The sequence below is a fragment of the Rhinatrema bivittatum genome, chromosome 2 (genome assembly GCF_901001135.1).
Source record: "Rhinatrema bivittatum chromosome 2, aRhiBiv1.1, whole genome shotgun sequence".
NCBI lineage: Eukaryota > Metazoa > Chordata > Amphibia > Gymnophiona > Rhinatrematidae > Rhinatrema > Rhinatrema bivittatum.
Genome location: NC_042616.1, coordinates 44,449,231 through 44,474,485, shown reverse-complemented (window position 1 = coordinate 44,474,485; position 25,255 = coordinate 44,449,231). Strand labels below are relative to the sequence as shown.

The 25,255-nt window shown below is 48.3% G+C and overlaps 1 protein-coding gene across 1 annotated transcript in view; it reads right to left on the bottom strand.

The window, feature by feature from the left end:
* The window catches only part of LOC115085947 (oocyte zinc finger protein XlCOF6-like), a 1,095,473-nt gene that overhangs the window by 721,930 nt on the left and 348,288 nt on the right, over positions 1-25,255 (bottom strand). The window lies entirely within an intron of this gene.

The window sequence follows — 25,255 nt, the reverse complement described above, 5'->3', positions numbered from 1 at the left end:
AAAGCCTCATCTGACATCCATTCTACCCTCACTATAACCCACCGACGCAGCCCCATTTGACATCCATTCTACCCTCGCTATAACCTCCTGATATAGTCCCATGTGACATCCATTCTACCCTCACTATAACCCCCAACACAGCCCCGTGTGACATTCATTCTACCGTCACTATAACCCCCACTGACAAAGCCTCATCTGACATCCATCCTACCCTCGCTATATCCCACTGACACAGTCCCATGTGACAGCCATTCTACCCTCACTATAACCTCCTGATATAGCCACATATGACATCCATTCTACCCTCACTATAACCCACTGATACAGTCCCATGTGACATCCATCCTACCCTCACTGTAACCACCTTACACAATCCCGAGTGACATTTATTCTACCCTCACTATAACCCAGTCTCACAACCATGTGAGACATCCATTCTACCCTCACTATAACCCCCTAACATAGCCCCATGTGACATCCATTCTACCCTCACTATAACCCCAACACAGCCCCGTGTGACATCCATTCTACCCTCACTATAACCCACTGACCCAGCCCCATTTGACATTCATTCTACCCTCGCTATCCTCCAGATATAGCCCCATGTGACATCCATTCTACCCTCACTATAACCCACCGACCCAGCCCTGTGTGACATCCATTCTACTCTCACTATAACCTTCTGATATAGCCCCATGTGACATCCATTCTATCCTCACTATAACCTTCTGATATAGCCCCATGTGACATCCATTCTACCCTCACTATAACCCACCGACCCAGTCCCATTTGACATTCATTCTACCCTCGCTATAACCCCTGACACAGCCCCGTTTGAAATCCATTCTACCCTCACTATAACCCCGACACAGCCCCTTTTGACATCCATTCTAACCTCACTATAACCCCCGGCACAGCCCCGTGTGACATCCATTCTAACCTCACTATAACCCACTGACACAGCCCCGAGTAACATCCATTCTACCCTCACTATAACCCCCTGACACAGCCCCTTGTGACATCCATTCTACCCTCACTATAACCCCCGGCACAGCCCCGTGTGACATCCATTCTAACCTCACTATAACCCACCGACACAGCCCCGAGTAACATCCATTCTACTCTCACTATAACCCACTGACACAGCCCCGAGTAACATCCATTCTACTCTCACTATAACCCACTGATACAGCCCCGTGTGACATCCATTCTACTCTCACTATAACCCACTGACACAGCCCCGAGTAACATCCATTCTACCCTCACTATAACCCCCTGACACAGCCCCTTGTGACATCCATTCTACCCTCACTATAACCCCCGGCACAGCCCCGTGTGACATCCATTCTAACCTCACTATAACCCACCGACACAGCCCCGAGTAACATCCATTCTACTCTCACTATAACCCACTGACACAGCCCCGAGTAACATCCATTCTACTCTCACTATAACCCACTGATACAGCCCCGTGTGACATCCATTCTACCCTCACTATAACCCACTGATACAGCCCCGTGTGACATCCATTCTAGTGTGCACCCCCTTGCGTGCGCCGACCCCTGATTTTATAACATGCGCACAGAATGTATGCCCGCGTGTATGTTTTAAAATCTGCCCTTATGTTTTTTTGGATTGGAGGAGTATCTAGCATGGATCTGGCCCGGAATTCTCCCTGTTTAGGATGTACTTTTCAAATTTGGCTCAAATGGAGGAAAATTATCACCGGGAAAGTAGATTTTTTTTTTCTATCTAACTCCTCTTAGATTTAATACAGTTTTTACTGTTGGACTTGAATATAGGGTTTTTCGTAATTGGGAAAGGAAGGGATTGAGTAGGCTAGGATAATAATGGGCTGGGAGAAATGTAGTAACGTTTCCAGACTTAAGAGATCATTATGGAATTCACCAGGCTGATCTCTTGGCCTATGCACCACTACGACATTTTATAAATATGCCTATTGTGAACAGCAATCTCTTGTTGGGCTCTTCTCTATTTGAAGGTTATTGTGTTCAGGCCAATAAGTTAATAGGGGTGATTTCCAAAATCTAGGTTATATGAAATAAAGCTGACTCATTTGTCGCTAAGCACCTCCAAGAAAGGGAGGCAGATATGGGCGCCAAATGGGTCGAGGAGCAATGAGAGGGGTGCTTTTTGGGGACAGGTCAGAGTTCTATCTCTTCCCTCCTAGTACAGAACAGGTATAAAATGCTATTCCTCAGAAGTTGCATAGGATATCTCCAGCATGCAGTCATTTATACTGGAGGAACTGTCATATAGTAGGCTCCTTTATACAGATGTGGTGGCAATGCCCTAAAATAATTCCGTTTTGGGAGGGTGTGAAGAATTTGGCTGAAGGGCTTATAGGGACAAGAGTTTCTTTCAATCTAGAGTGCTGGTTACTAAATATAAGGGAGGAGAATATTTTCTTACCTCAACAAAAACTGTTGATCTTTGTTGCTATAGAAGCTAGGTGTAAAGCTGCGGCATGGTAGAAACGGGCTGAGGCTACCCCGGTATACCTAGTTATAAGAAAACTGAGAGTCTGCACTATATGGAGAAATTAACAGCCATGCAAAAGGATAGAATGCTGAAATTTAGAGAAATTTGGGGATCATTTGACAAGTGGGATAAATTACATAAAACACTGTAAGCCTTCTCCATGTGTGTGTTGGTTGGCATATGGGTGGAGGGGGTGGGTTTGGGCTTAGAGGCAGGGGGGTTATTGGGTTCTCGGTGGGGGAGAAGGCTGAGGGTGGGAAAAGAAGGAGGAAAGGAATAAAACGTTTCTGGATTGGGGTGGTACTGTGGACATTAATATCGATGCTGTTATATACTGTTGAGTTTCTGTATGGATTGGTATTTGGTGTGCTGATGGAAATGTAATAAAATATTATTTACAAAAAAAGAAGTGGGACTGCCAGAATTTCCCCAAGCTATTCTTAATACATAGGGTGTATCCCATCTGGCCCCTTGGCTTTATCTATCTTCAGTTTTGCTAGCTCCACCCAAACTTTCTCTTCTGAAATTTGCTGAGGGTTTTTCATAAGAGCATAAGAAGTTGCCATATTGGGTCAGACAGAGGGTCAATCAAGCCCAGCATCCTCTTTCCAATAGTAGCCAATCCAGGTTACAAGCAACTGGCAAGTATGCAACATTAATTAGATCCCATGCTACTAATGCCAGTAATAGCAGTGGCTATTCCCTCAGTCATCTTGATTAATAGCCATTAATGGATTTCTTCTCCAGGAACTTATCCAAACCTTTTTTTAAACCCAGCTACATTAACTGCCTTAACCACATCCTCTGGCAACAAATTCAAGAGCTTAATTGTGCGCTGAGTGAAAAAGAATTTTCTCCGATTTGTTTTAAATGTGCTACTTGCTCACTTCATGGAGTACTCCCTAGTCCTTCTATTATCTGAAAGAGTAAATAACAAATTCACATTTGCCCGTTCTAGACCTCTCATGATTTTATAGACCTTTATCATATCCCCCCTCAGCCGTCTCTTCTCCAAGCTGAACAGTCCTAACCTCTTTAGCCTTCCCTCATAGGGGAGCTGTTCCATTTTTATTTATTTATTTATTTATTATTTTCTATACCGGCTTTCATGACTGGTAGTCGCATCAACCCGGTTTACATTTAACATTTAGTGTAATGAACATAAAACTAGATGAACTGAACTGGTGCAGGAATAGCAGTTACAATAAAACAAGGAAAAATACAACTGGGAGAGGAGGAAGCAAGAAAAAAAATATAGCAATTGGTACAAAAAACAAAATTACAAGATAATATTTACAATATGTACAAAATTAAAGGCAAGACTAAAGGTGGTCATGGGCTGGAAAAATTGAGGCTGAAATAGGAAGAGAATGATGAATAAGGCAGAGTGATGGTCTTTACACTGGGATTCTGTTTCACCTTTATCATTTTGGTTGCCCTTCTCTGTACCTTTTCCAGTGCAGCTGTATTCTTTTTGAGATGCGGCGACCAGAATTGTACACAGTACTCAAGGTGTGGTCTCACCATGGAGCAACACAGAGGCATTAATGATATTTTCCATTTTATCCACCATTCCCTTCCTAATAATTCCTAACATCCTGTTTGCTTTATTGACTGCCATAGCACACTGTGCTGACAATTTCAATGGGGGTGCTTAGCGACAAATGAGTCAGCTTTATTTAATATAACAGATTTTGGAAATCTATGTACATAATCTATGTATATAAGTTACCTGATATTCCATATCTTTAGTCTCATACATATCTCTTTTTAGGCATATAGACATTTATTCTTTTAACAGCTTTATATGTACCAGTTTTTAAGTTACTTGTCAATTGTATTTTAAGCGCAGTTTCTCGTTCCCATGTTACTTGTCAAGCGCACCTTATGCACAGTTTCTCGTTTATTGTAAACCGATGTGATATCTCTGATGAATGTCGGTATATAAAACCATTAAATAAATAAATAGATCCCTACATTCTTATTTATGGCAATTGTTGTGTCCTTCTCTGTGAATACTGAAAAAGTACTTGTCCAGTAAATCCACTTTCTCAGCATTTACACACAGATCTAGAAGGAATGTGTCTAAGGCAGCAAAATTCTTGTCTGTCCAGCCCACAGACCTCTAATCCCATCCCCACCTCTGATCTAATCCCCCCTCCCCCATGGCAGACCTCTGATCATATTTGCTCCATGTCCCTGATTGTTCTTTATATTCACTGCCTGTGGGCAGAGACAATTTACCAATTCACTTAGAGAAAAAGCTTGCAGAAACAAATGCAATTTGTAAATGTTGTTCAGGCACAAAGCACCTGTCCTCTGGTGGAAAATCAACATAATAGAAATATCTAAGCTCTTGTAAATAACTTTTTCTGCAGGTGGGGAGGAAAGAGATTTATATAACTAAAGGAAAACCTGATTCCCAAATATATCATTTTCTTTCTTTTATAGATTATGAAATATATTGTTTTTTCTTTTTTATGATACAAAGCACTTAATAGATATCCTGTTATCTCACTGCTTTTAAAGTGCCTTTTCTGCATCCCAGGGCTGCGCTGATTCTGTTATATGAAGGTTGACTCTGCAGTTTGTATAGAGAGGGCAAGAAATTGGGGGCAATCTCCTACCTGAGCAGAAGCTCCTGTAGGCATGTTCCTCTCTGATTTTAGGATTAGAAATTAATTGGGGGCTCTCACTCTGGCTGGGGAAGATGCAGTCTCATAGCTCTGAATCTCGGTCTTTATTAGATATCACCTACTGCCCGGTGGGAAGGACGCACACTGATGATGTCACTGGAGCAGGGGCGGGGCAGAAAAATGATGGGAATTAGAGCTCCGGGGCTTTAAAGTGGAGACCAGTTTCTTCAAATGTGCAACTTAAGGTCATCAGTTTAACCTTCTGCTGAATCCTACCTGATCACATCATACAAATACTTCTACCAGATTCATACATCTTTATTGGCATGACAGTTTTACATGTGTTACTAAAGTAATACACGATTAAAACAAAAAAAGGAAAAAAAGAAAGGAAAAAAGTTATGGAAATAATAAAAGCACTGGTAGATCCCAGAACCTAAACAGCAAAAACCCTACATAAGAAAAAAAAATGACAGGAGTGGAGTGGAACCTTATAGACTAACCAATTTATTGAAGCATGAGTTTTTGAGGACACTGTCTACTTTGTCAGATGCATGAAGTGATTTACAGGACAGGGGCGTCTCAAGGCAAGCTGCTGCCTGAGACGAAGGATATAGTGTCATCCCGCCCTGCCCCCTCTCCCTTTCCTTTTTCCACACACACCCATACAAGCATACACAGGGGCGGATTCCAGGTAAAGATCGGCTAGGGGACTTTCTGCCCAGGCCGGCCCAGGAGATACCCTGTAGTCTGCCAAGCGCGGCTCTGTCATGGCCGCGCTCGGAAGACCACGTGACCAGAACGACCGGCCCACCATGGAATGCCAATCCACCCCGTGCATACACACTCATTCACTTCTCTCCCTCTTCCATACACACATGCATTCTCATTGTCCCTTCTCACCTCGATTCTCTTTACCCACTGGAGCCTCCTATTTCTCCAGGCCCTTTATGTGCTCCACTTTCTCCTCTTCCAGTAGTGTCGGCCCGCTCTACCGTTGTGTTACGGTCCCGGGCCGTGCCCCGGTCCCTTCACCTACCTCGGGGCCGGCTCGGACCGCTGGAACCTCTCTCCAGCCGGCAAAGCCCGGCCTAACCTCTGCCATGACGTTTCCTCCTCGAGGGAGACGCCATCGATCCTCCGGTTCTGGCTCTGCCCCCTAGATGCGCGCGCGCAGGGGCTCAAGATTTAAAGGGCCCAGCGCGGGAACACGGAGGACAGTCCAGAGATGACGTCAGACGCTGCAGGGATTTTTAAACCCTGCATCCAGCTCTATGCCTTGCCTTGCATCGAGGTTCACTCGTCCTGAGTTGCTAGTTGCGGATTCTGACTTCGGCTTGTTCCTGGCTTCTGACTTCAGCTTTCGTCCACTGGCTTCTGACTCCGGCTTTCGTCCACTGGCTTCTGACTCTGGCTTTCGTCTACTGGTTCCTGACTCCGGCTTTCATCCAGGAGGCCTCGCCTAAGTCCAAGCGGCTCGGGTCCTCACGAGCTCCTCTCGGGGGGACTGCGGGCTTCCAATGGTGAAGTTCCAGTTGGCCTACTGGCTTCAGCTCTACTCTTCTCGATCCTCTGGAACTCCTCTTTGGACACCGGCCCACAGCAGACAGCACGTAAGTCCAAGCGGCTCGGGTCCTCACAGGCTCCTCCTAGGGGGACATCGGGCTTCCAGTGGTGAAGATCCCTCCAGTCTCCTGCCCTGTGCCGCCTCCCGGCTTCGACATCCACTGTGGGTCTTCCCACAGTGAGTCTTCATCTGTCCCAGCCGGCTCAAGGGTCCACGAATCCAACAGTTTGCAAGGCCCTGGACCTGGCGGACGTGGCGGGCTTAAAGGCCATCCCCGGAATTGCTCAACGTTTGCAGCAAGAGCAAGTCTGCCTTCATGCTCTGATGGTGACTGTAGACAGACTGGCCAATCATATTGATGGAACACCTGCACTCGTACCTCCTGCGCCAGTTGCCGCGGCCAATCCTGGACCGGCAACGCCCACAAAGCTGCCGGCACCCTCACCGTACTCGGGGGAAGCAAAGTACTGCCGCAGATTCCTCAATCAGTGTTTCATCAAATTCAATCTGCTGCCTTCTCAGTTTTCTATGGATCAGATCAAGACCAGTTATATTATTTCTTTGTTGGACGGGAAGCCCCTGGCCTGGGCCTCTCCACTATGGGAGCATAAAGATCCCCTTCTTGGGAATCTGGAACAGTTTGTCTCAGCCTTTTGAAATATCTTCAACGAGCCTTCTCGCAGACCCACTGCCGCCTTTGAGCTACTCCAGCTATGCCAAGGCAATTGGTCCCTTACCGAATATGCGGTGGAATTCCGTACCCTGGCAGCCGAGCTAGACTGGAGGGTCAACAGCCTCCACAGCATTTTCTTGGAAGGGATCTCTTCAATATTCCAAGACGAACTAGCGGTGAGGGACCTCCCGGATGACCTGAAAAGCCTGATTGATCTGGATGGACGGGTGGACCGCCGAATTCAATGCCGTTTTTGGGAAGGGAGGTCCGGTCATAAACCCAGTAACTCTGGGTCTACATTTCCCCAACCGGTACCCTCCTCCTCTGCTTCTCCCGGAGACCAAGACATAGAGCTTATGCAGTTGGGTCGAGGTCAAATCTCGCAGGAAGAGAGAAGACAGCACCACACTCAATGTCTTTGCCTATATTGCAGTGGCAAGGGGCACTTCCTAGCCCGATGTGGTGAGCGGCCAGGAAACGCCAGAACCTAGGTATTATTGAGTAGCTGACCCTAGGTAATACAAGTTCCGCCTCCTCATGCACCGTACCGGTTACCCTTGTCTACCCCGGGGGTACATTTGATACGCTGGCTTTGATCAACTCTGGAGCGGGAGGGGATTTCATCCTCACAGACCTCGTCCAACAGTTGTAGTTTGGGGGTCCAACCCCGAATTCCTCCGATCCAGGTATCTTCGATTCAAGGTACTTTCCTCCTGGGGAGTATTTCTACCTGCACCAAGCCCTTGATTCTTCACACTGGTCTCCTAAACATGGAAGAAATCTCGTTTCTTATACTGGAGAGGTCCATTCACCCTATCATCTTGGGCTTGCCCTGGCTGCAGAAACATTCCCCAGTTATACACTGGGATACTCTTCAGATTGCATCCTGGATTCTGCCTTGTTTTGGCTCCTGCCTGACAGGTATCCCTCGTCCCAGTGGGCCTCTCCTGACCACGCCCATGGCACTCCCGCCACAGTACCAAGATTATGAATACGTCTTCTCTAAGGAGAAAGCTGAACTCCTTCCAGAACTCCGGCCCTTTGACTGTGCCATAAAACTGATCCCAGGCAATACAACTCCTAGAGGACGGGTCTATCCTTGTCACTCCCGGAAACTCGGGCCATGTCGGCATACATTCAGGAGAATTTGGACAGAGGCTTCATTCGGCCCTCTAATTCCCCCGCTGGGGCCGGGTTCTTCTTTGTGGCCAAGAAGGATGGGTCACTCCGACCCTGCATCGACTACTGCGGCCTCAATGCCATCACACGACAGGACAAGTATCCTTTGCTTCTGATTCCTGAATTACTAGACCGGCTTCAATGGGCTAAGGTCTTTACCATGGTACTTAAAGCGGCACAGCCAAGGGTACTGGTAGTGCTACACCGAACAGCAGAGATACCACAATGGGTCATGTTGGAGAAGGCCCTGTTAGGAGAGCTACCGATATCGGCAATCCCATGGCAACCGCAATCTAGCTGGGGTCCTATTGGTTATCTAACAAGCTCCCTGGGCACCACCCTTAAGAGTGTGGCGTCAATGAAAAGAGCTCTTAGTAGGTAAGGAACCATACTCGAACATGACCCACTTATTTACTAATACTCTCTTACCACATTCCCATCATAATAAAGTCTCACTGGCATGGAAAGCGGCAGGGATTATTAAGTGGGAAAATGTGCAATCACAGGGCACTCTTATGACCAGTGTGCAGCTTCAAAGTCACTACCCCTTAGATGCAGTAGATTTTTTACTATACGCTAAACTTCACCACTTTACGCACAGAGTATTACGCAGTGGCACCTTGCGGTTGACGGGTAATCTATTCTAGCATTATTGCAGAAATGCGTTAGTGTTACGTGCCTTGTGGGAATCTGATTTCAACCACTTATCAGATACGGAGTGGAACTCCATATACCTAGCGGCTGGTAAATGTTCCATCTCCACTGGGTTGCAGGAAAATTGCTATAAATTATTATATCGCTGGCACTATACGCCAGTTACTCTCCATAAATTTCGTCTAGCAGTCTCACAGTACTGCTGGAGGGGGTGTGGGGAAGTTGGTACATATTATCATATCTGGTGGACATACCCTAAGTTGGCTTGTTTCTAGCCATTGATTATAGATTGGATGTCCCGGATACTCCACTAGAGTTTAAACCTTGGCATGTATTACTGAGAGCACCTATACAGGGGCTGAATAAAGAGACACAACGATTTGCATTACAAGATTTTATTGCAGCTCGTACAGAATTAGCAGCACACTGCCCAGTTTGGCTAAAATACAAAACAGACTACATTCATGTTATCAACTAGGCCGCCTCACAGTGGTTCATCTGGATCGCCTGCCGGATTTTCATAAGGTTTGGGATCCGTATCTGCAGTGGTTGGAAGCTCAGCAATCGGCATAATTGTATCCACATAGCATTCTCGGCATGTATCGGGTCTTGGTGTATATGACCTGTGTGGGTGGCATTACCATATGTTTGGCCATGTACGTATGTTGGATAACTTTTATATACTTTCCATATAAGCAGAATGCTCCCTTTAGGCAACTTATTAGCAAGATATTGTAAATCTCCATTCCTTTCCTATGTATTTCTCTTTCTTTTCTTTCTTTTTCCCAATGTTGAATACCCGGTAGCTGGGGAGGGGACTGGGGAATGTACTATCATAATTATCATAAAACCTTAGCTACGGATGCTAGTTCATTGATGACAATTGTGTATTCCATTATTTGTATTGAATTGTAATGTTACTGTTATGAACCTCATTTGTCATCATTGTCAATAAAAATGTTTAAACAAAAAAAAAGAAATGGGCCATTGAATCAGTACTGTAGAGGTTACTTGGGTAAATCAATAAATCAATCAGGAGCCTGAGGTTTTTTTTTAATTTTTTATTTATATTCCAAGTTTCAGCACTTCGAAGTGGATGACATTCAGGTACTGTAGTTATTTCTCTATTCATAGTGGGCTCACAATCTGACCCTGAGGCCACAAGGACTGGTGACAGTGGGATTTAAACCCTGGCTTCCAGCCCACTGCGCTAACCAATAGTCTTTTACAGCCAGCGAGCAGAGGTGTTTCAGGAATGGAGCTGAGGCAGAGCTAGAAGGGCGGAGTCAGCAGAAATTCAAATGTCCCTCGGATACAGCACAAAAGTCGAGCCACACACTTGTAAAATTATTCTTGGTGATGAGCAGGAGTTGTAATTGTTGGTATAATTTGCCTGGTATATTGAGAGAATGTTTTTTTTATTCAGATGATCTTCAGCCGGTCAGCAGGCGGCAGTATAAGAGTGCAGAGTTCCACTGGCACCAGGAGCTGGAGCTGAGGGGATGAATCCCAGGACCGATGTCTTCACCCTGCTGCTAAGTTCTGAGAGAGAGAGACTGTAACACTGAGAGAGAGATGCTCGTTTCAGCAGACATTGCACTGCTGCTGAGGATCTGTCAGAGGGACAGAACGGGCTGAGAGAATGAGAGTTGGAATTAGCAGAAAGAGAGAGAGAGAGACCTGTTTCAGCTGGGAAGTACAGCTGTGGGGTGACAGGAAAAGGTTACACAGGACCCTCATATCTGACTGGGAAGGATGCAGCATTTCACTCTGCAGACAAACTGTTAAGTATAGCAGTTACTGTTCTTTTTCTTTTTTCCTCTTTGCTGTTTCCAGTTTTTCAAGCCTTTTGAGTTAACTGTAAATCCTTTTCTTGTAAATAATAACAAACATTCATTTATTAGCACTGTTTCTGTGAATGAATGGTGAGAGGTGAGTTAGTACTGGGTGTCAGCAGGGTCCTGCACCAAGTCTCACACAGTTCTTTCAGGTTTTTGAGTCAGGTAGGGCTGGAGCAGTGAACCAGCATCTGAATCAGTGAGGAGGCCTTCTGACCACAGATTGTGCTAATAAATAAACATTTGACTGCTATTTAGTGATTCCTCAGTTGTTATATTTATTGTTTTGTCTTTTCTGGGTGCCTTTTCCAGGGTCTAAGCTCCTCCCAGAGGAGGACTTAGTTTAGGGTAGGGAGTGGACTAAACCATTTGCTATGGCTCACTGGAGTAACTATAGAGGGCAGACGGTTCCCTGTGCTCTGAGGGACTCCTCGTCTCTGAGAAATCACTGATTAGCACTGTGAAGTCCCTGAATACCAACACAATGTTTCTTCATTTATATTTATAAACTAATAGGTCCATGCAGCGGTGCCGAGAGCAGGAAGTTAGCTGGACTTACCCAGGTATGAGTTCCCGCTGGATAGACCCAAAGACAGTGGAGTAAGTTTATTTAGCTAACTTCAGGGCTGCTACCCAGCTAAACATAAGCCCCACACCCGGTCATCTCTTTTTATCCAGGTAAGTTAACCATTCATTGGCCCACAATTTTAATACTTTGTGGTTTGTCCTGCTAAATTCCAAACTCAGCCGGACAAATCCACTGACCAAGACCTTTAAAAGTATTACAGGACACAAAGTGATGTTTGCAAAGGCTCCTTACCTTGTTGTAGTCACTGCAATCACACACACACACACAGGATACGGGATGGCAAGGGAAAATCTAATGCACCGGTGCAGAAGTTGGCAGGATGAGCGGAACCAGAAAGAGAAAGAAAGGAGATGAGTGAGCATTTCCTGATGTCCTACTTTCCATCTGCGGTACAGGCATTGATCTTGGTTATCACAAAGTTAATTGTGTCCATTTCTGTATACAAGGTAAGGGGCAAGTTTTCAGAAGAGCTGCTGAGTGGCTACAAGCGTTGATTACATTTATTGGATACATTTTCAATCACTGCATGGCGGCTGGAAATGTTCCCAAATTTAGCTTAACCGGTTCAGCACTGAGCAGCTTCCTGAAAACTTACCCTGAGCAGCTCCAGGGGATCTAACCTCACTGAAGGACCTACACCTAAATCTAAAAAAAATACCCACCTCTCCCCTGACCCCAGAGCCCACCCTTACCATGACCCCTGACCTCACCCCTCCCCTGACCCCAGAGCTTACTCCAGCCCCAGAGCCCACCCTTACCATGACCCCTGACCTCACCCCTCTTCTCCAGTCTGTGACTGCATGTCCCCATCCCCCTCCCCTGGGGCTTGCATACACTGTGGTTATTGCCAGTGATAGAGCACAAACTTTGGCCATTGTGCATCCCCCAGCAGGTAATTCCTTCCCACAGAGCAATTTCACTGCTCCATCTTACAAGAATGTCCCTCCAATGGGACTGTGCACCCTCACCATCAATCGGGCCGCACTGCCAGTGAGAGGATGATGCCTCTAGTTTGTAAAGTGCATAATACTTTACATCTAAAGGCCAGCAAGGTTAGATAATGTGTCTGAACTTAAAATTAAATGGAATAACATCAGTTATTCTCTCTCTGCTGCTGAAGCTAGATAAATAACATAAGAAATACCATTCTGGATCAGACCAAAGGTCCATCAATCCCAGCATCCTGCCTGCGAGAGTGGCCAATCCAGGTCAGCAGAATCCCAAAGAATGGATTGCTCGCCCTCATTAAATTTCATCTGCCATTTAGATGCATTATTAATACATATTTATCAATAATCTCTCTATTCACCTTCCTCTCCCTCACCACCTGGAAGGAGAGGGGATTGATAGGGGAGAAGAAGATAAAGGTAAACCCAGGAAACTCGGAGGGCATTTGTTTTACTAGAAATGTAGATTAAATTCACTTCCTTCCCCGCCGATGGCAGGTCCTTCTATTCAGTTAAGAAATAGTCAGGTCTATCCAGTACCGAGCGGTAGGAAGAGCTGCGTTAGTGCCTACGGCACCCGCGGTTACCGCCCGCACAGTGCAGCTCACCTACCGCTCGATCCTGAACACTAATTATATGTAAATGTAAACCGCGTCCGTAATGCCTTAGTCCCGCGCAACCCATTTTACTGGATAGAGCGCCTATACAGTATCCTGGGTGCGCGGGCCTAAGGCTTCACGCCACACTGGTATCTGTCATTTCAAATGTCATTTGAAATGACAGATACCAGGAAGCGAAAAAACCAAAAGCAAAAAGTAAGTCGCTTCACTCTTCCCTCCTCCCGGAGCAAGGCTGCTTTTCGCGCCCTGCTCCGGGAGGAGGGAAGAGTGAAGCGGCGAAGCGACTTACTTCTTGCTTTTGGTTTTTTTGCTTCGCCGCTGTCAGTGTCCCCCCTCCTCTCGGAGCAGGGCGCGAAAAGCAGCCTTGCTCCGGGAGGAGGGGGGGGCACTGACAGTGGGGAAGCAACGGCGAAGACAGCGGCGAAGCAACGGCGAGCGACTTTTCGTTTTTTTTTTTGCTTCGCCGCTGTCAGTGTCCCCCCTCCTCTCGGAGCAGGGCGCGAAAAGCAGCCTTGCTCCGGGAGGAGGGGGGGCACTGATAGCAGGGAAGCAATGGCGAAGACAGCGGCGAAGCAACGGCGAGCGACTTTTCGGTTTTTTTTTTTGCTTCGCCGCTGTCAGTGTCCCCCCTCCTCTCGGAGCAGGGCACGAAAAGCAGCCTTGCTCCGGGAGGAGGGGGGCACTGACAGCGGCGAAGACAGCGGCGAAGCAAAAAAAAAAAACCAAAAGCAATTTTGTTTTTTTGTTTTTCAAAAGCGACAATTTTTTTTTTTTCCAAAAGCGACTTACTTTTGGGATCTGTCAAGATCCCAAAAGTAAGTCGCTTTTGGACGCCTGCCAACTTACTTTTCTGAAGCCATCATCAGGAACTCATGCGATCGTAGCTCCTCCCGACGAAGACAAAGATGGCCGCCTGCACGGGGGAAGCGTACAATTGGCCGCTGAAGACGTGACGTCAAATGGCAGGTCATTCTAGTGTTACTTAATGAGTTATCAAACTTAACTCCTAATAAGTTTTGCTCCTCACTTCTCTTCTAGCACAAAGATTTGTTTTTATTTTCCTAGGCTAATTTGCAGGCTATCATGGCCACATATCATGGCCTCTCTTACTTCCTGATGAGCCTGCAAGGTGATTACATTAATCTCAGCCGGCATTACTTCCAGTTCCCTCTCCTAGAGAAATTTGTCTTTCTCAAGTTTTACTGTAAACCGGCGTGATGATGTGTCCCACACCGGTATATTAAAAGCTGTTAAATAAATAAGAGAGAGGCGGTTTTCCTATTTAGCTGCATATTTTGGAATACTCTTCCTCTCTCTTTACACAATGAGAAAGAATTCAGGATTTCTAGGAAAAGCCTCAAAACTTGGCTCTTTGAAAGAGCCTGTGAAGTTAAATTCACTCAGATTATTTTTATTTTGCTCTGGAGATTGTGAGTTTTGTTCATTTCTCTGTTACTGATTTCCTGTTCAATTGTTTGTCACGTTTTCTGTTTAATTATGATTATGATTTATTAGCTTGATTAATCACAAAATCTTACAAAAGGAAATCAATGCAATGTACAAAGAATAAAATAAACAGAATTCCCTGCTATAAATAAATGGCCGTAATGAATGCATCCTGTTAAAACTAGTAACAAAGTCATAACCAGGGCTGACAAAGAAGAGGGAAATCCTCTAGGGCTGCATCAAGGGACAGTGAGTGCTGTCTGCATGCTGAAGCACTTCCTGCAACCTGCATGTTTAGCATGAAACACTAACATCTTCTCCAGAAAGCCCCAGAGTTGACCTTGAACTACTTTTTTAAATATTTTGGACAAGACAGGAAAACGTGAGATAGGACAATACTTTTCAGTAATATTTGGGAGAAGATGGGTAATTTTTAAAAACCAGACAGACTGTAGCTGTAACTTACCGGGGTCTGAAATGGGATTGATGGAGGGAAACGGGAAAAGGGAAGGGCGTCAAGGATGGAAGGGGCAAGGGAGTGGGAGGGTGGGGGAAGGTGAGGGAACACATTCATGCACATTCACACGGGGAAGGAGGAATAGGGGCAGAGGAGGGGGTTACAGGGGTGGGAATAGGGTAAGGGGAGAATAAGGTCTGGGGTTGGGAGTCAGTCAAGGGGAGGGGAGGGGGTACAGTCAGTCAAGGGGAGGGGGTACAGTCGTTCGGTCTTCTTCTTTATCTGTTAAAAAAAAGTTCAGACTTTAAAATGTGTAAGGTTGAACGCACATCACCATTATATACAGGGAGGACAATAATGAAAGCCATTTCCGGGGGTAAAATACTTTTTTATCCACAGAAATGGGCTGTTTGATTACTGTCCATCCTCTACACAAGTAAAAGTAGGAGCATATAACAAGGCATGGACTTTTACCCATATACTTGTGTAAATATTTCTGGTTTGGAGTTCAGACAGGGGAGAAAACTATATGCAAAGATTCCCTTTAACTCGTTCCCTCACAAAAAGCAGGCAGGGGTATTTTTGAGGGGGCAATAAACAAAGCAAATCTAGATGTGTACTTTTGCATTCCTTATCACTGCAAACCTCCAGGTTAAAATTCACATGGGATTGGCCAGACCTTGCATACTTTGATTATTTAGGTCAAGGCTGGGAAACATCCAGACCCAGATGAGACCCACAGCTCAGTCCCAGGCAGCCACTGCCAGAGCCCCAAACCAGAGGTTCATGGAGGGAGCTTTTGCTCCGTGTGTCTGACTCCTACCCCTCCCCCCCATAATCAAATGTTCACGGCAGGAGCAAGCATGATCTGCTGCCACAGCTTTGGTTCATCTCCCCACCTTGTCCTTGAATGAAATATTCATAAGGACTGGAGAGTGGGACAAGAGCTCCTGCCTCATCCTTGGCTCCTTCCTGCAGCCTCCCATCCCAAGAATTAAATGTTCCCAGGGAAAACAGAGCAAGAGCTGCTTCTGGCTCTCCCCAGCCACCCAGAATTAGATATTCATGGCAGGAATGAAGAGCACACATCACATCTCTTCCTTTACCTCCCCGGAATAAACATTCATAGCAGAAGTAAAGCAAAAGCTGCATCAGCTGACACTGGAAGGTTAAACCCTTGCTCACTTGCTTGGATCTTGAAGGTCCTAGCAAGCACTGCAGAGGCCTTGCCTGCTCCTGCACTTGTGCCTCTCTCCTGACAACCTCCCACCCACCAACTGGGTTTCCCAAGTACCCTACCACCTGCTCCTTCATGAGGGTTTTCTGAGGACATTGTGACTCCCTAAACCTGGGGTTTCACAGAATCCAGACAAAAAAAGACTGCACATCCAAAAAATACAAGAATCACTGAAAAACTCACTCACCTAGGATCCACAGTGCTAATAGACAGAGCTTGTTATGAAGGCAGAACAGTGAACCCAAAGGATTTTAAATAAACTGCATTACAAGCAGGGGAAGAAGAAAAGGAATTTCCCAGTAACTCCAACTGGTTTTTAAGTGAACCTTTTTGCAGAGCTGAATGCTGCTCCTGTCTCAGTCAGGGGTGAGGATGCTGATAAGATCAGCTCAGACTGTACAACTGGCTGCAGCTTCCTTAGCTTTACAAACTCTCCCTATTAACCCAGAGCTCTGTCTCTCTCAGGGACCCTCAGCAACAATGACTCTAATGGTAATAAAAGGGAATTTTACATGGGAGGGAAATAATATTAACCACTAAAAGTGTTTTGCTAAAAGGAGAAGTGAGGGAAAGGGAAAGGGGAAGCATAAACAAGACAGAGAAAGGAGAGGAAAAGTAGAGAACAGCAAAGGCAAGTGGGCAGAGAGGAAAGAGCAAAGGAGAAAAAGTAACATGGAAGGGGGAGAGCAGGAGATAAGGCAGGGAGATTGATGAGAGAGGGAGGAGGGGATATATGGAGGGAGGAGGGGAGAGGAGGAAGAGCAGAGGGAGCATTGGAAGGAGGGGTGGGAGGAGTTGTTACAATATTCAGTTCCAGGTAGAGTTGTTCTGTGCTGCAATCCTCCTCCACTTTCTCCTCTCACTTGTAGTTCATTTCCATGTTGAGTCAATGCTCCTCTCCTTTCTCCTCTCGCTTGTAGTTCATTTCCATGTTTGGTCAATGCTCCTCCCCTTTCTCCTCTTGCTTGTGGTTTATTTCCAGAAGCTTCAGGTCCTTTGATCTCTTGCTATCCAGAGCCCCAATCAGCAGAAATGCTCACTGCTTGCTGCCATCCTTTGCATAATAGATACCCTGGCAGCTTTGCCTTTTATTATGTCACCTCCTGTCATCATAACATCACAAGAGGGGGGAGAGACCATGTGAGGCTGATGGTGAGGGAAGAGGAAAGGTGGCGGAGGAGGAGCAACTGAATTCAGTTCAGTACAAATTAATTAAAATAATCTGAATATAATAAAGAGGAAAGTTGCCCCATGTCTGCATCACCAAAGTGCAACCTGAACTCCGCCCCTCCCTCGTAGTCTCCAGCTCTATCTGTATGGAACTTGATTCCTCCTCTCTCATTCTGCACCCTCAAGCTCCTCCCTTCTCATGCTGTGCTCTCCAGTTCTGCCCCTCTTCCTCACTGTACTCTCCAGCTCTGCCCCTCTCTCTCATGCTGTGCTCTCCAGCTCTACCCCTCTCTCTTTCACGCTGTGCTCTCCAGCTCTGCCCCTCTCTCTCACACACTGCTGTCCAGCTCTGCCCCTCTCTCTCTCTCGCTCCCTCTGAATGCCCCCATCCTATCCTCACAAGTCTCTCTATCAGGCATCCAAAGATTCTCTCAATCCGTCTCTCTGTAGCCCAAGCATAGCTCCTCCAACCTCCACAATAATAATGACAGGGGCTCAGCCCTCAATCATTTTTTTTCTTCCTCTAACTTGACCCCTTCTTTCTCTCTCCTTCCCCTCCCCTCCCCTCGGTGAAACAATGCGACAAGGCGATAGCAAAAGCCAGAAGAATGCTGGGCTGCATAGAGAGAGGAATATCGAGTAAGAAAAGGGAAGTGATTATTCCCTTGTACAGGTCCTTGGTGAGGCCTCACCTGGAGTACTGTGTTCAGTTCTGGAGACCGTATCTACAAAGAGACAGAGACAAGATGGAAGCGGTACAGAGAAGGGCAACCAGAAAGGTGGATGGTCTTCATCGAATGACTTATGAGGAGAGATTGAAGAATCTAAATATGTACACCCTGGAAGAAAGGAGGAGCAGGGGTGATATGATACAGACTTTCAGATACTTGAAAGGTTTTAACGATCCAAAGAAAATGACAAACCTTTTCCATAAAAAAAAAATCAGCAGAACCAGGGGTCACGAGCTGAAGCTCCAGGAAGGAAGACTCAGAACCAATGTCAGGAAGTATTTCTTCACGGAGAGGGTAGTGGATGCCTGGAATGCCCTTCCGTAGGAAGTGGTGAAGACCAGAACTGTGAAGGACTTCAAAGGGGTGTGGGATAAACACTATGGATCCATAAAGTCTAGAGGACGTGAATGAAGAGGGGATGGCTCGCGGGAATGACGGCTACTACCTGGAGATAATACCCTTATTCAAAAAACATACACACGGTTAATGCGACGCCAACATTGCTCTAAGCTTCAACAGTAAGAGGAAATGTGGAAAAAAAAAAGGATTTGCATTCACAAAAAAGCGGGATGTAGCTTGCTTGTTACGCCGGTTACTACCCCCAAACCAAATAAGCCTGATACTTTACTTTCAATGCATATCTAGCATAGCTCTCTGCTTCAACGGCAGGGGAGAAAGTCTGATACTTCATGCATATCCAGCACAGCTCTCTGCTTCAACGGCAGGGGAGAAAGTCTGATACTTCACTTTCAATGCATAGCTCTCTGCTTCAACGGCAGGGGAGAAAGTCTGTTACTTCACTTTCAACGCATAGCTCTCTGCTTCAACGGCAGGGGAGAAAGTCTGTTACTTCACTTTCAACGCATAGCCAGCATAGCCTCTGCTTCAATGGCAGGGGCAATGTAGAAAAGAGTATCTATATATATAGACAACAACCAACAAGGACTAAATTACATAGTCGCGTAAACAAAAGCATGGGTGTAGCTTGCTTATTGAAGCGGTTCCCAGTACGTACCAGGATCAGTCCAGACAGCTGGGTTATGCCTCCCCTCCAGCAGATGGAGTCAGAGAGAAAACTGAAAGCACCCCCTAGATATACTGGTGTGCCTCCTGCGGTCCTTTAGTATATTCTCTGACTCCAGCAGATTGAGAGGCATAACCTGCGGTTCTGGTCTGGTCAGTTTCTCGGTACTGGGAAATAGAAAAAAAAAAAAAAAAAAAGGGGGAGACATGGGACAAGATCAATTAGTTCATCTTTCTGTCCTCTGTCTGCCGGTTTGTCTTTGTTAGTTTGTCTTGCGCTGCGAGTCTGTAGTTCAGTGTGGGGCAGGCTCGGAGGGTAATACCCTCCTCTTATTCCCGGGATAGAGTGTCCGTGTGGCTGGGGGAGAGCTTACCGGTGGGCCGGTCACCCTCCCCCCCCCAATACCAGGGATCTGACCCTGAAGGGGGTTTAAAAAAAAAAAAAAAAAAAAAAAAAAAAGTTCAACTAAAGAGTCATTTAAGACCTGTTGGGGACAGGCAGTGAGCTCCCCTGCTTTACCCCGACCAAAACAGCCTGCCCGTGCCTTTCGGACCCCGGAGGGAGTGGCTAGTTCACCCGGCGCGCGTTCGCTGGCCGAATTTCTCCTCACCAGTTTTTGGCACCTTTTTTCGCCGTCAGTGCAGGGCTCCCTCTTCAGATGCCACGATCCTCGGCTTGCCGGACATGTGGGGAGGCGGGGGCGCGACTCTCCCGCGAGGGTCTCTGCCCCCGATGTATTCCAGGGGGTGAGGGACCCTCGGGGGGGCCGAGCGCTGCCCGCAGCCGCTCTCCTCGCCCCTCTGCGTCGCGGCACAGCAGTGCCTCCGGCAGCCGGTCTTCGGCCCCTCCTCCCTCGGGGAGGAGTGCGGCGGCCATCTTGGCCACACGGCAGGATGAATTTTCAGCTTCGGAGGATGAGAACTCCCCTCCTCCCTCGCCGGACGCACGCAGCCCGCACTCTCAGCCCGATGTGGGGTCTCCTCGGGGCCCCCCCTCGGCGGATGCCCCGAAGAAAGGTTTAAAAAGGTCAGTGCCTTTTTCGTCGGATTTTGTGCTTTTAATGCACAAGGCGTTTTTACAAGCAGAATCCGGCTGGGAGCCGGAGGTGCCCCCTCCCCCGAAGGTGCCCAAAACGACTTCCTTGCCCCGGGGGAGTCCGCCGGGGGTAGGGTCGGCCGGGGCTACGGCTCCCCGCCCGCGGGGGGGAGGCGCTGAGGACCTGAGCGATACAGGGGCCGCTCCAGAGTCCCCAGGGGCTCCGGATTTGCTAACGGCGGACGAGCAGGGGTCCGTAGAGGGGGATGACCCTCAGGTGCTCCGTTTGTTTGCTAAGGAGGAGTTAAGTGCCCTTATTCTCCATGTGCTGCAGGAGCTAGAATTAACGACACCGCCTCAGGAGGCGGACTCGTCCACAGGGGATATCGCGATGGCAGGGCTTCGGGCCCCCCCTCAGACTTTTCCTTTCCATCACAAGGTCTTGCAGATTGTCTCGAAGGAATGGGAACTGCCAGAGGCTTCCCTGCGTGTGAATCGAGCCATGGAAAAGTTATATCCCTTACCTAAGGATTCTTTGGAACTGTTGAAGACACCCGCGGTAGATTCGGCTGTCACGGCTGTGGTCAAGCATACGACTATCCCCGTGACGGGGGGCATAGCGTTGAAGGACCTCCAAGACCGCAAGCTTGAGGTCTTATTAAAGCGTATTTTTGATGTGGCGGCACTGGGGGTCAGAGCGGTGGCTTGCAGCAGCCTGGTGCAGAGGGCCAACCTCCGCTGGGTTCAGCAGCTGCTGACCATGCAGGAGCTCCCTCCGGGCGAGGCTGAGCAGGCAAATTGTGTGGAAGCAGCGGTCGCTTATACAGCGGATGCCTTGTATGACTTGTTGCACACATCGGCTCGCATTATGTCCTCGGTGGTTTCAGCCAGGAGGTTGCTGTGGCTCCGTCGTTGGTCAGCGGATGCCACCTCCAAGGCGAGGTTAGGTTCCTTTCCCTTTAAGGGCAAGTTGCTGTTTGGTGAGGAGCTGGATCAGCTCATTAAGGACCTGGGTGACAACAAGGTTTACAAGCTGCCGGAGGACAAGCCTCGGCAGCCTCGGTCGTTTGGTAACGCCAGGGCTCGTTTTCGGGGACAAAGGCGTTTCCGTGGGGGAAGAGGGGGTTCCTTTTCCCAGCGGCAGCAGGCGACGAGATCCCAGGCCTGGTCTTCTTCTTCCTTTCGTGGCAGGAGGCCTCTACGCGGAGGCTCCTCCCAAGGTTTTGCTGCCATCAAGCCCGCACAATGAAGGTGCGCGGGCCCACTCCTCCGTTCCCGTTATCGGGGGCCGGCTGTCCCGGTTCTGGGAGGAGTGGGTCAAAATTACTTCGGATCAATGGGTCCTCGACGTGGTTCGGTACGGCTACGAGTTGGATTTTGTACGTCCCCTCCGGGATCTCTTTATGGTATCGCCGTGCGGCCCGGTAGAAAAACAAGTAGCTATAGCCCAAACGGTCGCTCATCTACAGGCTCTGGGGGCGGTGGTTCCGGTTCCGCGGGACCAGCTTCGGACGGGTCGGTATTCCATATACTTCCTGGTTCCCAAGAAGGAGGGCACCTTCCGGCCCATCCTGGATCTCAAAGGAGTAAACAAGGCATTGCGGGTGCCTCGCTTCCGAATGGAGACCCTCCGGTCTGTTATTGCGGCCGTCCACAAGGGAGAATTTTTGGCTTCTTTGGACCTGACAGAGGCCTATCTACACATCGGAATAAGAGAACGGCATCAAAGGTACTTGAGGTTCATGGTGATGGGGGACCACTACCAGTTTTGCGCCCTCCCCTTCGGGTTGGCCACCGCGCCGAGGGTGTTCACCAAAGTTCTCGTGGTGGTAGTGGCTTCCCTCCGCCGGCAAGGCATCCTTGTGCATCCTTATCTCGACGATTGGCTCATTCGAGCGAAGTCGCATGCAGCCTGCACCCGGGCAGTCTCCTTAGTGGTTCACCAGCTGCAGGAGTTGGGTTGGGTAGTCAACTTCGCGAAGAGCAGACTCGAACCGACCCAACAGCTGGAGTTCCTGGGAGCTCGGTTCGACACCTTGGTGGGCAAGGTTTTTCTCCCGCAGCAACGCATGCTCAATCTCATGACTCAGGTACGGCGCCTATTGGAGCTCGAGATTCCCACAGTCTGGGATTATTTACAAGTCATTGGTCATATGGTGTCTACTATGGAAATGGTACAATGGGCTTTTGCGCATATGCGTCCGTTACAAAGAGCACTTCTGTCTCGGTGGGATCCCCGCTCGGAGGAGTACGGGATAGAATTGCCTTTGCTAGAGCCGGCTCGCTCCAGTCTCTCTTGGTGGTTGGCTCCGGACAATCTCCTACAGGGGGTGGACCTCGAACCCCCGTCTTGGTTGGTGGTGACAACGGATGCCAGCCTGTCGGGCTGGGGAGCAGTCTGCCAGTCCCGTGCAGTCCAGGGCACCTGGTCAGCACTCCAAGCGACTTGGTCCATCAACCGCTTGGAGACCAGAGCGGTCCGCCTGGCCTTGCGTTGCCTCCTGCCACTGGTACGCGGACGAGCGGTACGAGTTCTGTCGGACAATGCGACCACAGTGGCGTACATAAATCGACAAGGAGGCACGAAAAGCCGAGCAGTAGCGACGGAGGCGGCGCTGTTGATGTCCTGGGCGGAAAGGCACCTAGAGCGTCTCGCGGCCACCCACATTGCCAGCGTGGACAACGTTCAGGCGGATTACCTCAGCCGGCAGCACCTAGATCCAGGAGAATGGGAGCTCTCGTCGGAGGCGATGGCTCTCATCACGCGGCGTTGGGGGACCCCGCGCTTGGACCTCATGGCGACCCGTCGAAATGCAAAGGCGGTGCGCTTCTTCAGCCGGAGGAGAGAGCACGCGTCAGAAGGGGTGGACGCGCTGGTCCTTCCGTGGCCTCGTCACATTCTTCTTTACGTGTTTCCTCCGTGGCCTCTGGTAGGGAAAGTGTTAAGGCACATAGAGTCCCATCACGGTCCGGTGATTCTCGTGGCTCCGGAGTGGCCGCGGCGTCCGTGGTTCGCGGATCTGGTCAACTTGGCAGTCGACGGACCACTGCGTCTCGGGCATCTCCCCAATCTTCTTCGTCAGGGTCCAGTATTTTTCGATCTGGCGGATCATTTTTGTCTGGCGGCTTGGCTTATGAAAGGAAGCGGTTGAAGAAGAGAGGTTATTCGGATGCGGTGGTGTCTACTCTCCTTCGGGCGCGTCGGTCTTCCACTACGCTCGCTTACGCGAGGGTTTGGAAGGTCTTCCATGATTGGTGTAACACGGCAGGTGTCTCCACCAGAAGTTCGTCCGTGGCTGATATCCTTATGTTTTTACAGGACGGCCTGAAGAAGGGGTTGGCGTATAATTCGCTGCGAGTTCAGGTGGCGGCTCTGGGTTGCTTGAGGGGTAAGGTCGAAGGCTCTTCCCTTGCACGTCATCCAGATGTGGCACGTTTTTTGCGAGGGGTTAGAAACTTGCGTCCTCCCGTCAGGCTTCCCTGTCCGTCCTGGAACTTAAACTTGGTACTCCGTGGTTTGTGTGCGGCTCCGTTTGAACCTCTCAAGGCGGCTTCCTTGAAGGATCTGACTCTCAAGACGATTTTCCTTGTGGCCATTTCTTCAGCTCGCCGGGTTTCGGAGCTTCAGGCTCTCTCTTGTAGGGAACCTTTCTTGCGCATCTCGGCGTCGGGAGTTTCTCTACGGACTGTTCCTTCCTTCTTGCCTAAGGTGGTTTCCACGTTTCATGTCAACCAGACGGTGGAATTGCCGTCCTTTTCGGACGAGGACCTCCAGTCTTCTCAAGGTAGGGATTTGAGACGTCTCGATGTTCGAAGAATTCTTTTGCGATATTTGGAAGTTACCACCGAATTTCGAAAGTCGGATCACCTTTTCGTGTTGTGGAATGGTCCCAGGAAGGGGTTTCCAGCTTCCAAGGCTACGATTGCACGCTGGTTAAAGGGTGCTATTGCGTCTACGTATGTTGCCTGTGGTAAGCCGGTTCCCACTGGGCTAAAGGCTCATTCTCTGCGTTCTCAAGCGACTTCATGGGCAGAGAATCACTTGGTCTCTTGCCAAGAGATATGCAGGGCGGCCACATGGAAATCCTGGCATACTTTTTCCAGGCATTATCGCCTGGATGTCCGGGGGCCTCCTGCAGAGTCCTTTGGGAGCAGTGTGATTCGAGCGGGACTCTCAGGGTCCCACCCCAGTTAAGGTGGCTCGGGTACATCCCAGCTGTCTGGACTGATCCTGGTACGTACTGGGAAAGGAAAATTAGGTTCTTACCTTTGCTAATTTTCATTCCAATAGTACCATGGATCAGTCCAGACGCCCACCCGTGGTGCTTCTGGGAGTCCGCTCGTATTCTATTGTTTCACCTTGCAGTTTTTTGTCTTGTGTCGGTCGCCACTGTGTCATAGGGCCGGTTGCCATTTTATTGTGTTCTTGTTGTACACTTGTGGTGTCCTGTTTGTTGTTTCTGGTTTTTAACTGTTTTCCAGGATGTGGCTATTTGATCTGGTCACTGTTTAAAAAAAAATAAAAAAATTTTGTGGGGGGACGTTGTGTGTAGTGCTTAAGTCATTCCTTCTGCTTTGATATCACATATACTGAAGGACCGCAGGAGGCACACCAGTATATCTAGGGGGTGCTTTCAGTTTTCTCTCTGACTCCATCTGCTGGAGGGGAGGCATAACCCAGCTGTCTGGACTGATCCATGGTACTACTGGAATGAAAATTAGCAAAGGTAAGAACCTAATTTTCCTTTACTACCCCTTACTAAGCTACATATTCAATTAGATGCAGTTCCAACACTGCTCTCTACATTAATGGTGGGGTGGAAGGGAAATAAAACTAAAAGGTACTAAGAGCCAAGCGTAACAAGTAAGAGGAAAAAAAAAAGTGCATAGCTTGCTGGGCAGAGTGATGGGCCGTTTGGTCTTCTTCTGCCGTCATTTCTATGTTTCTAT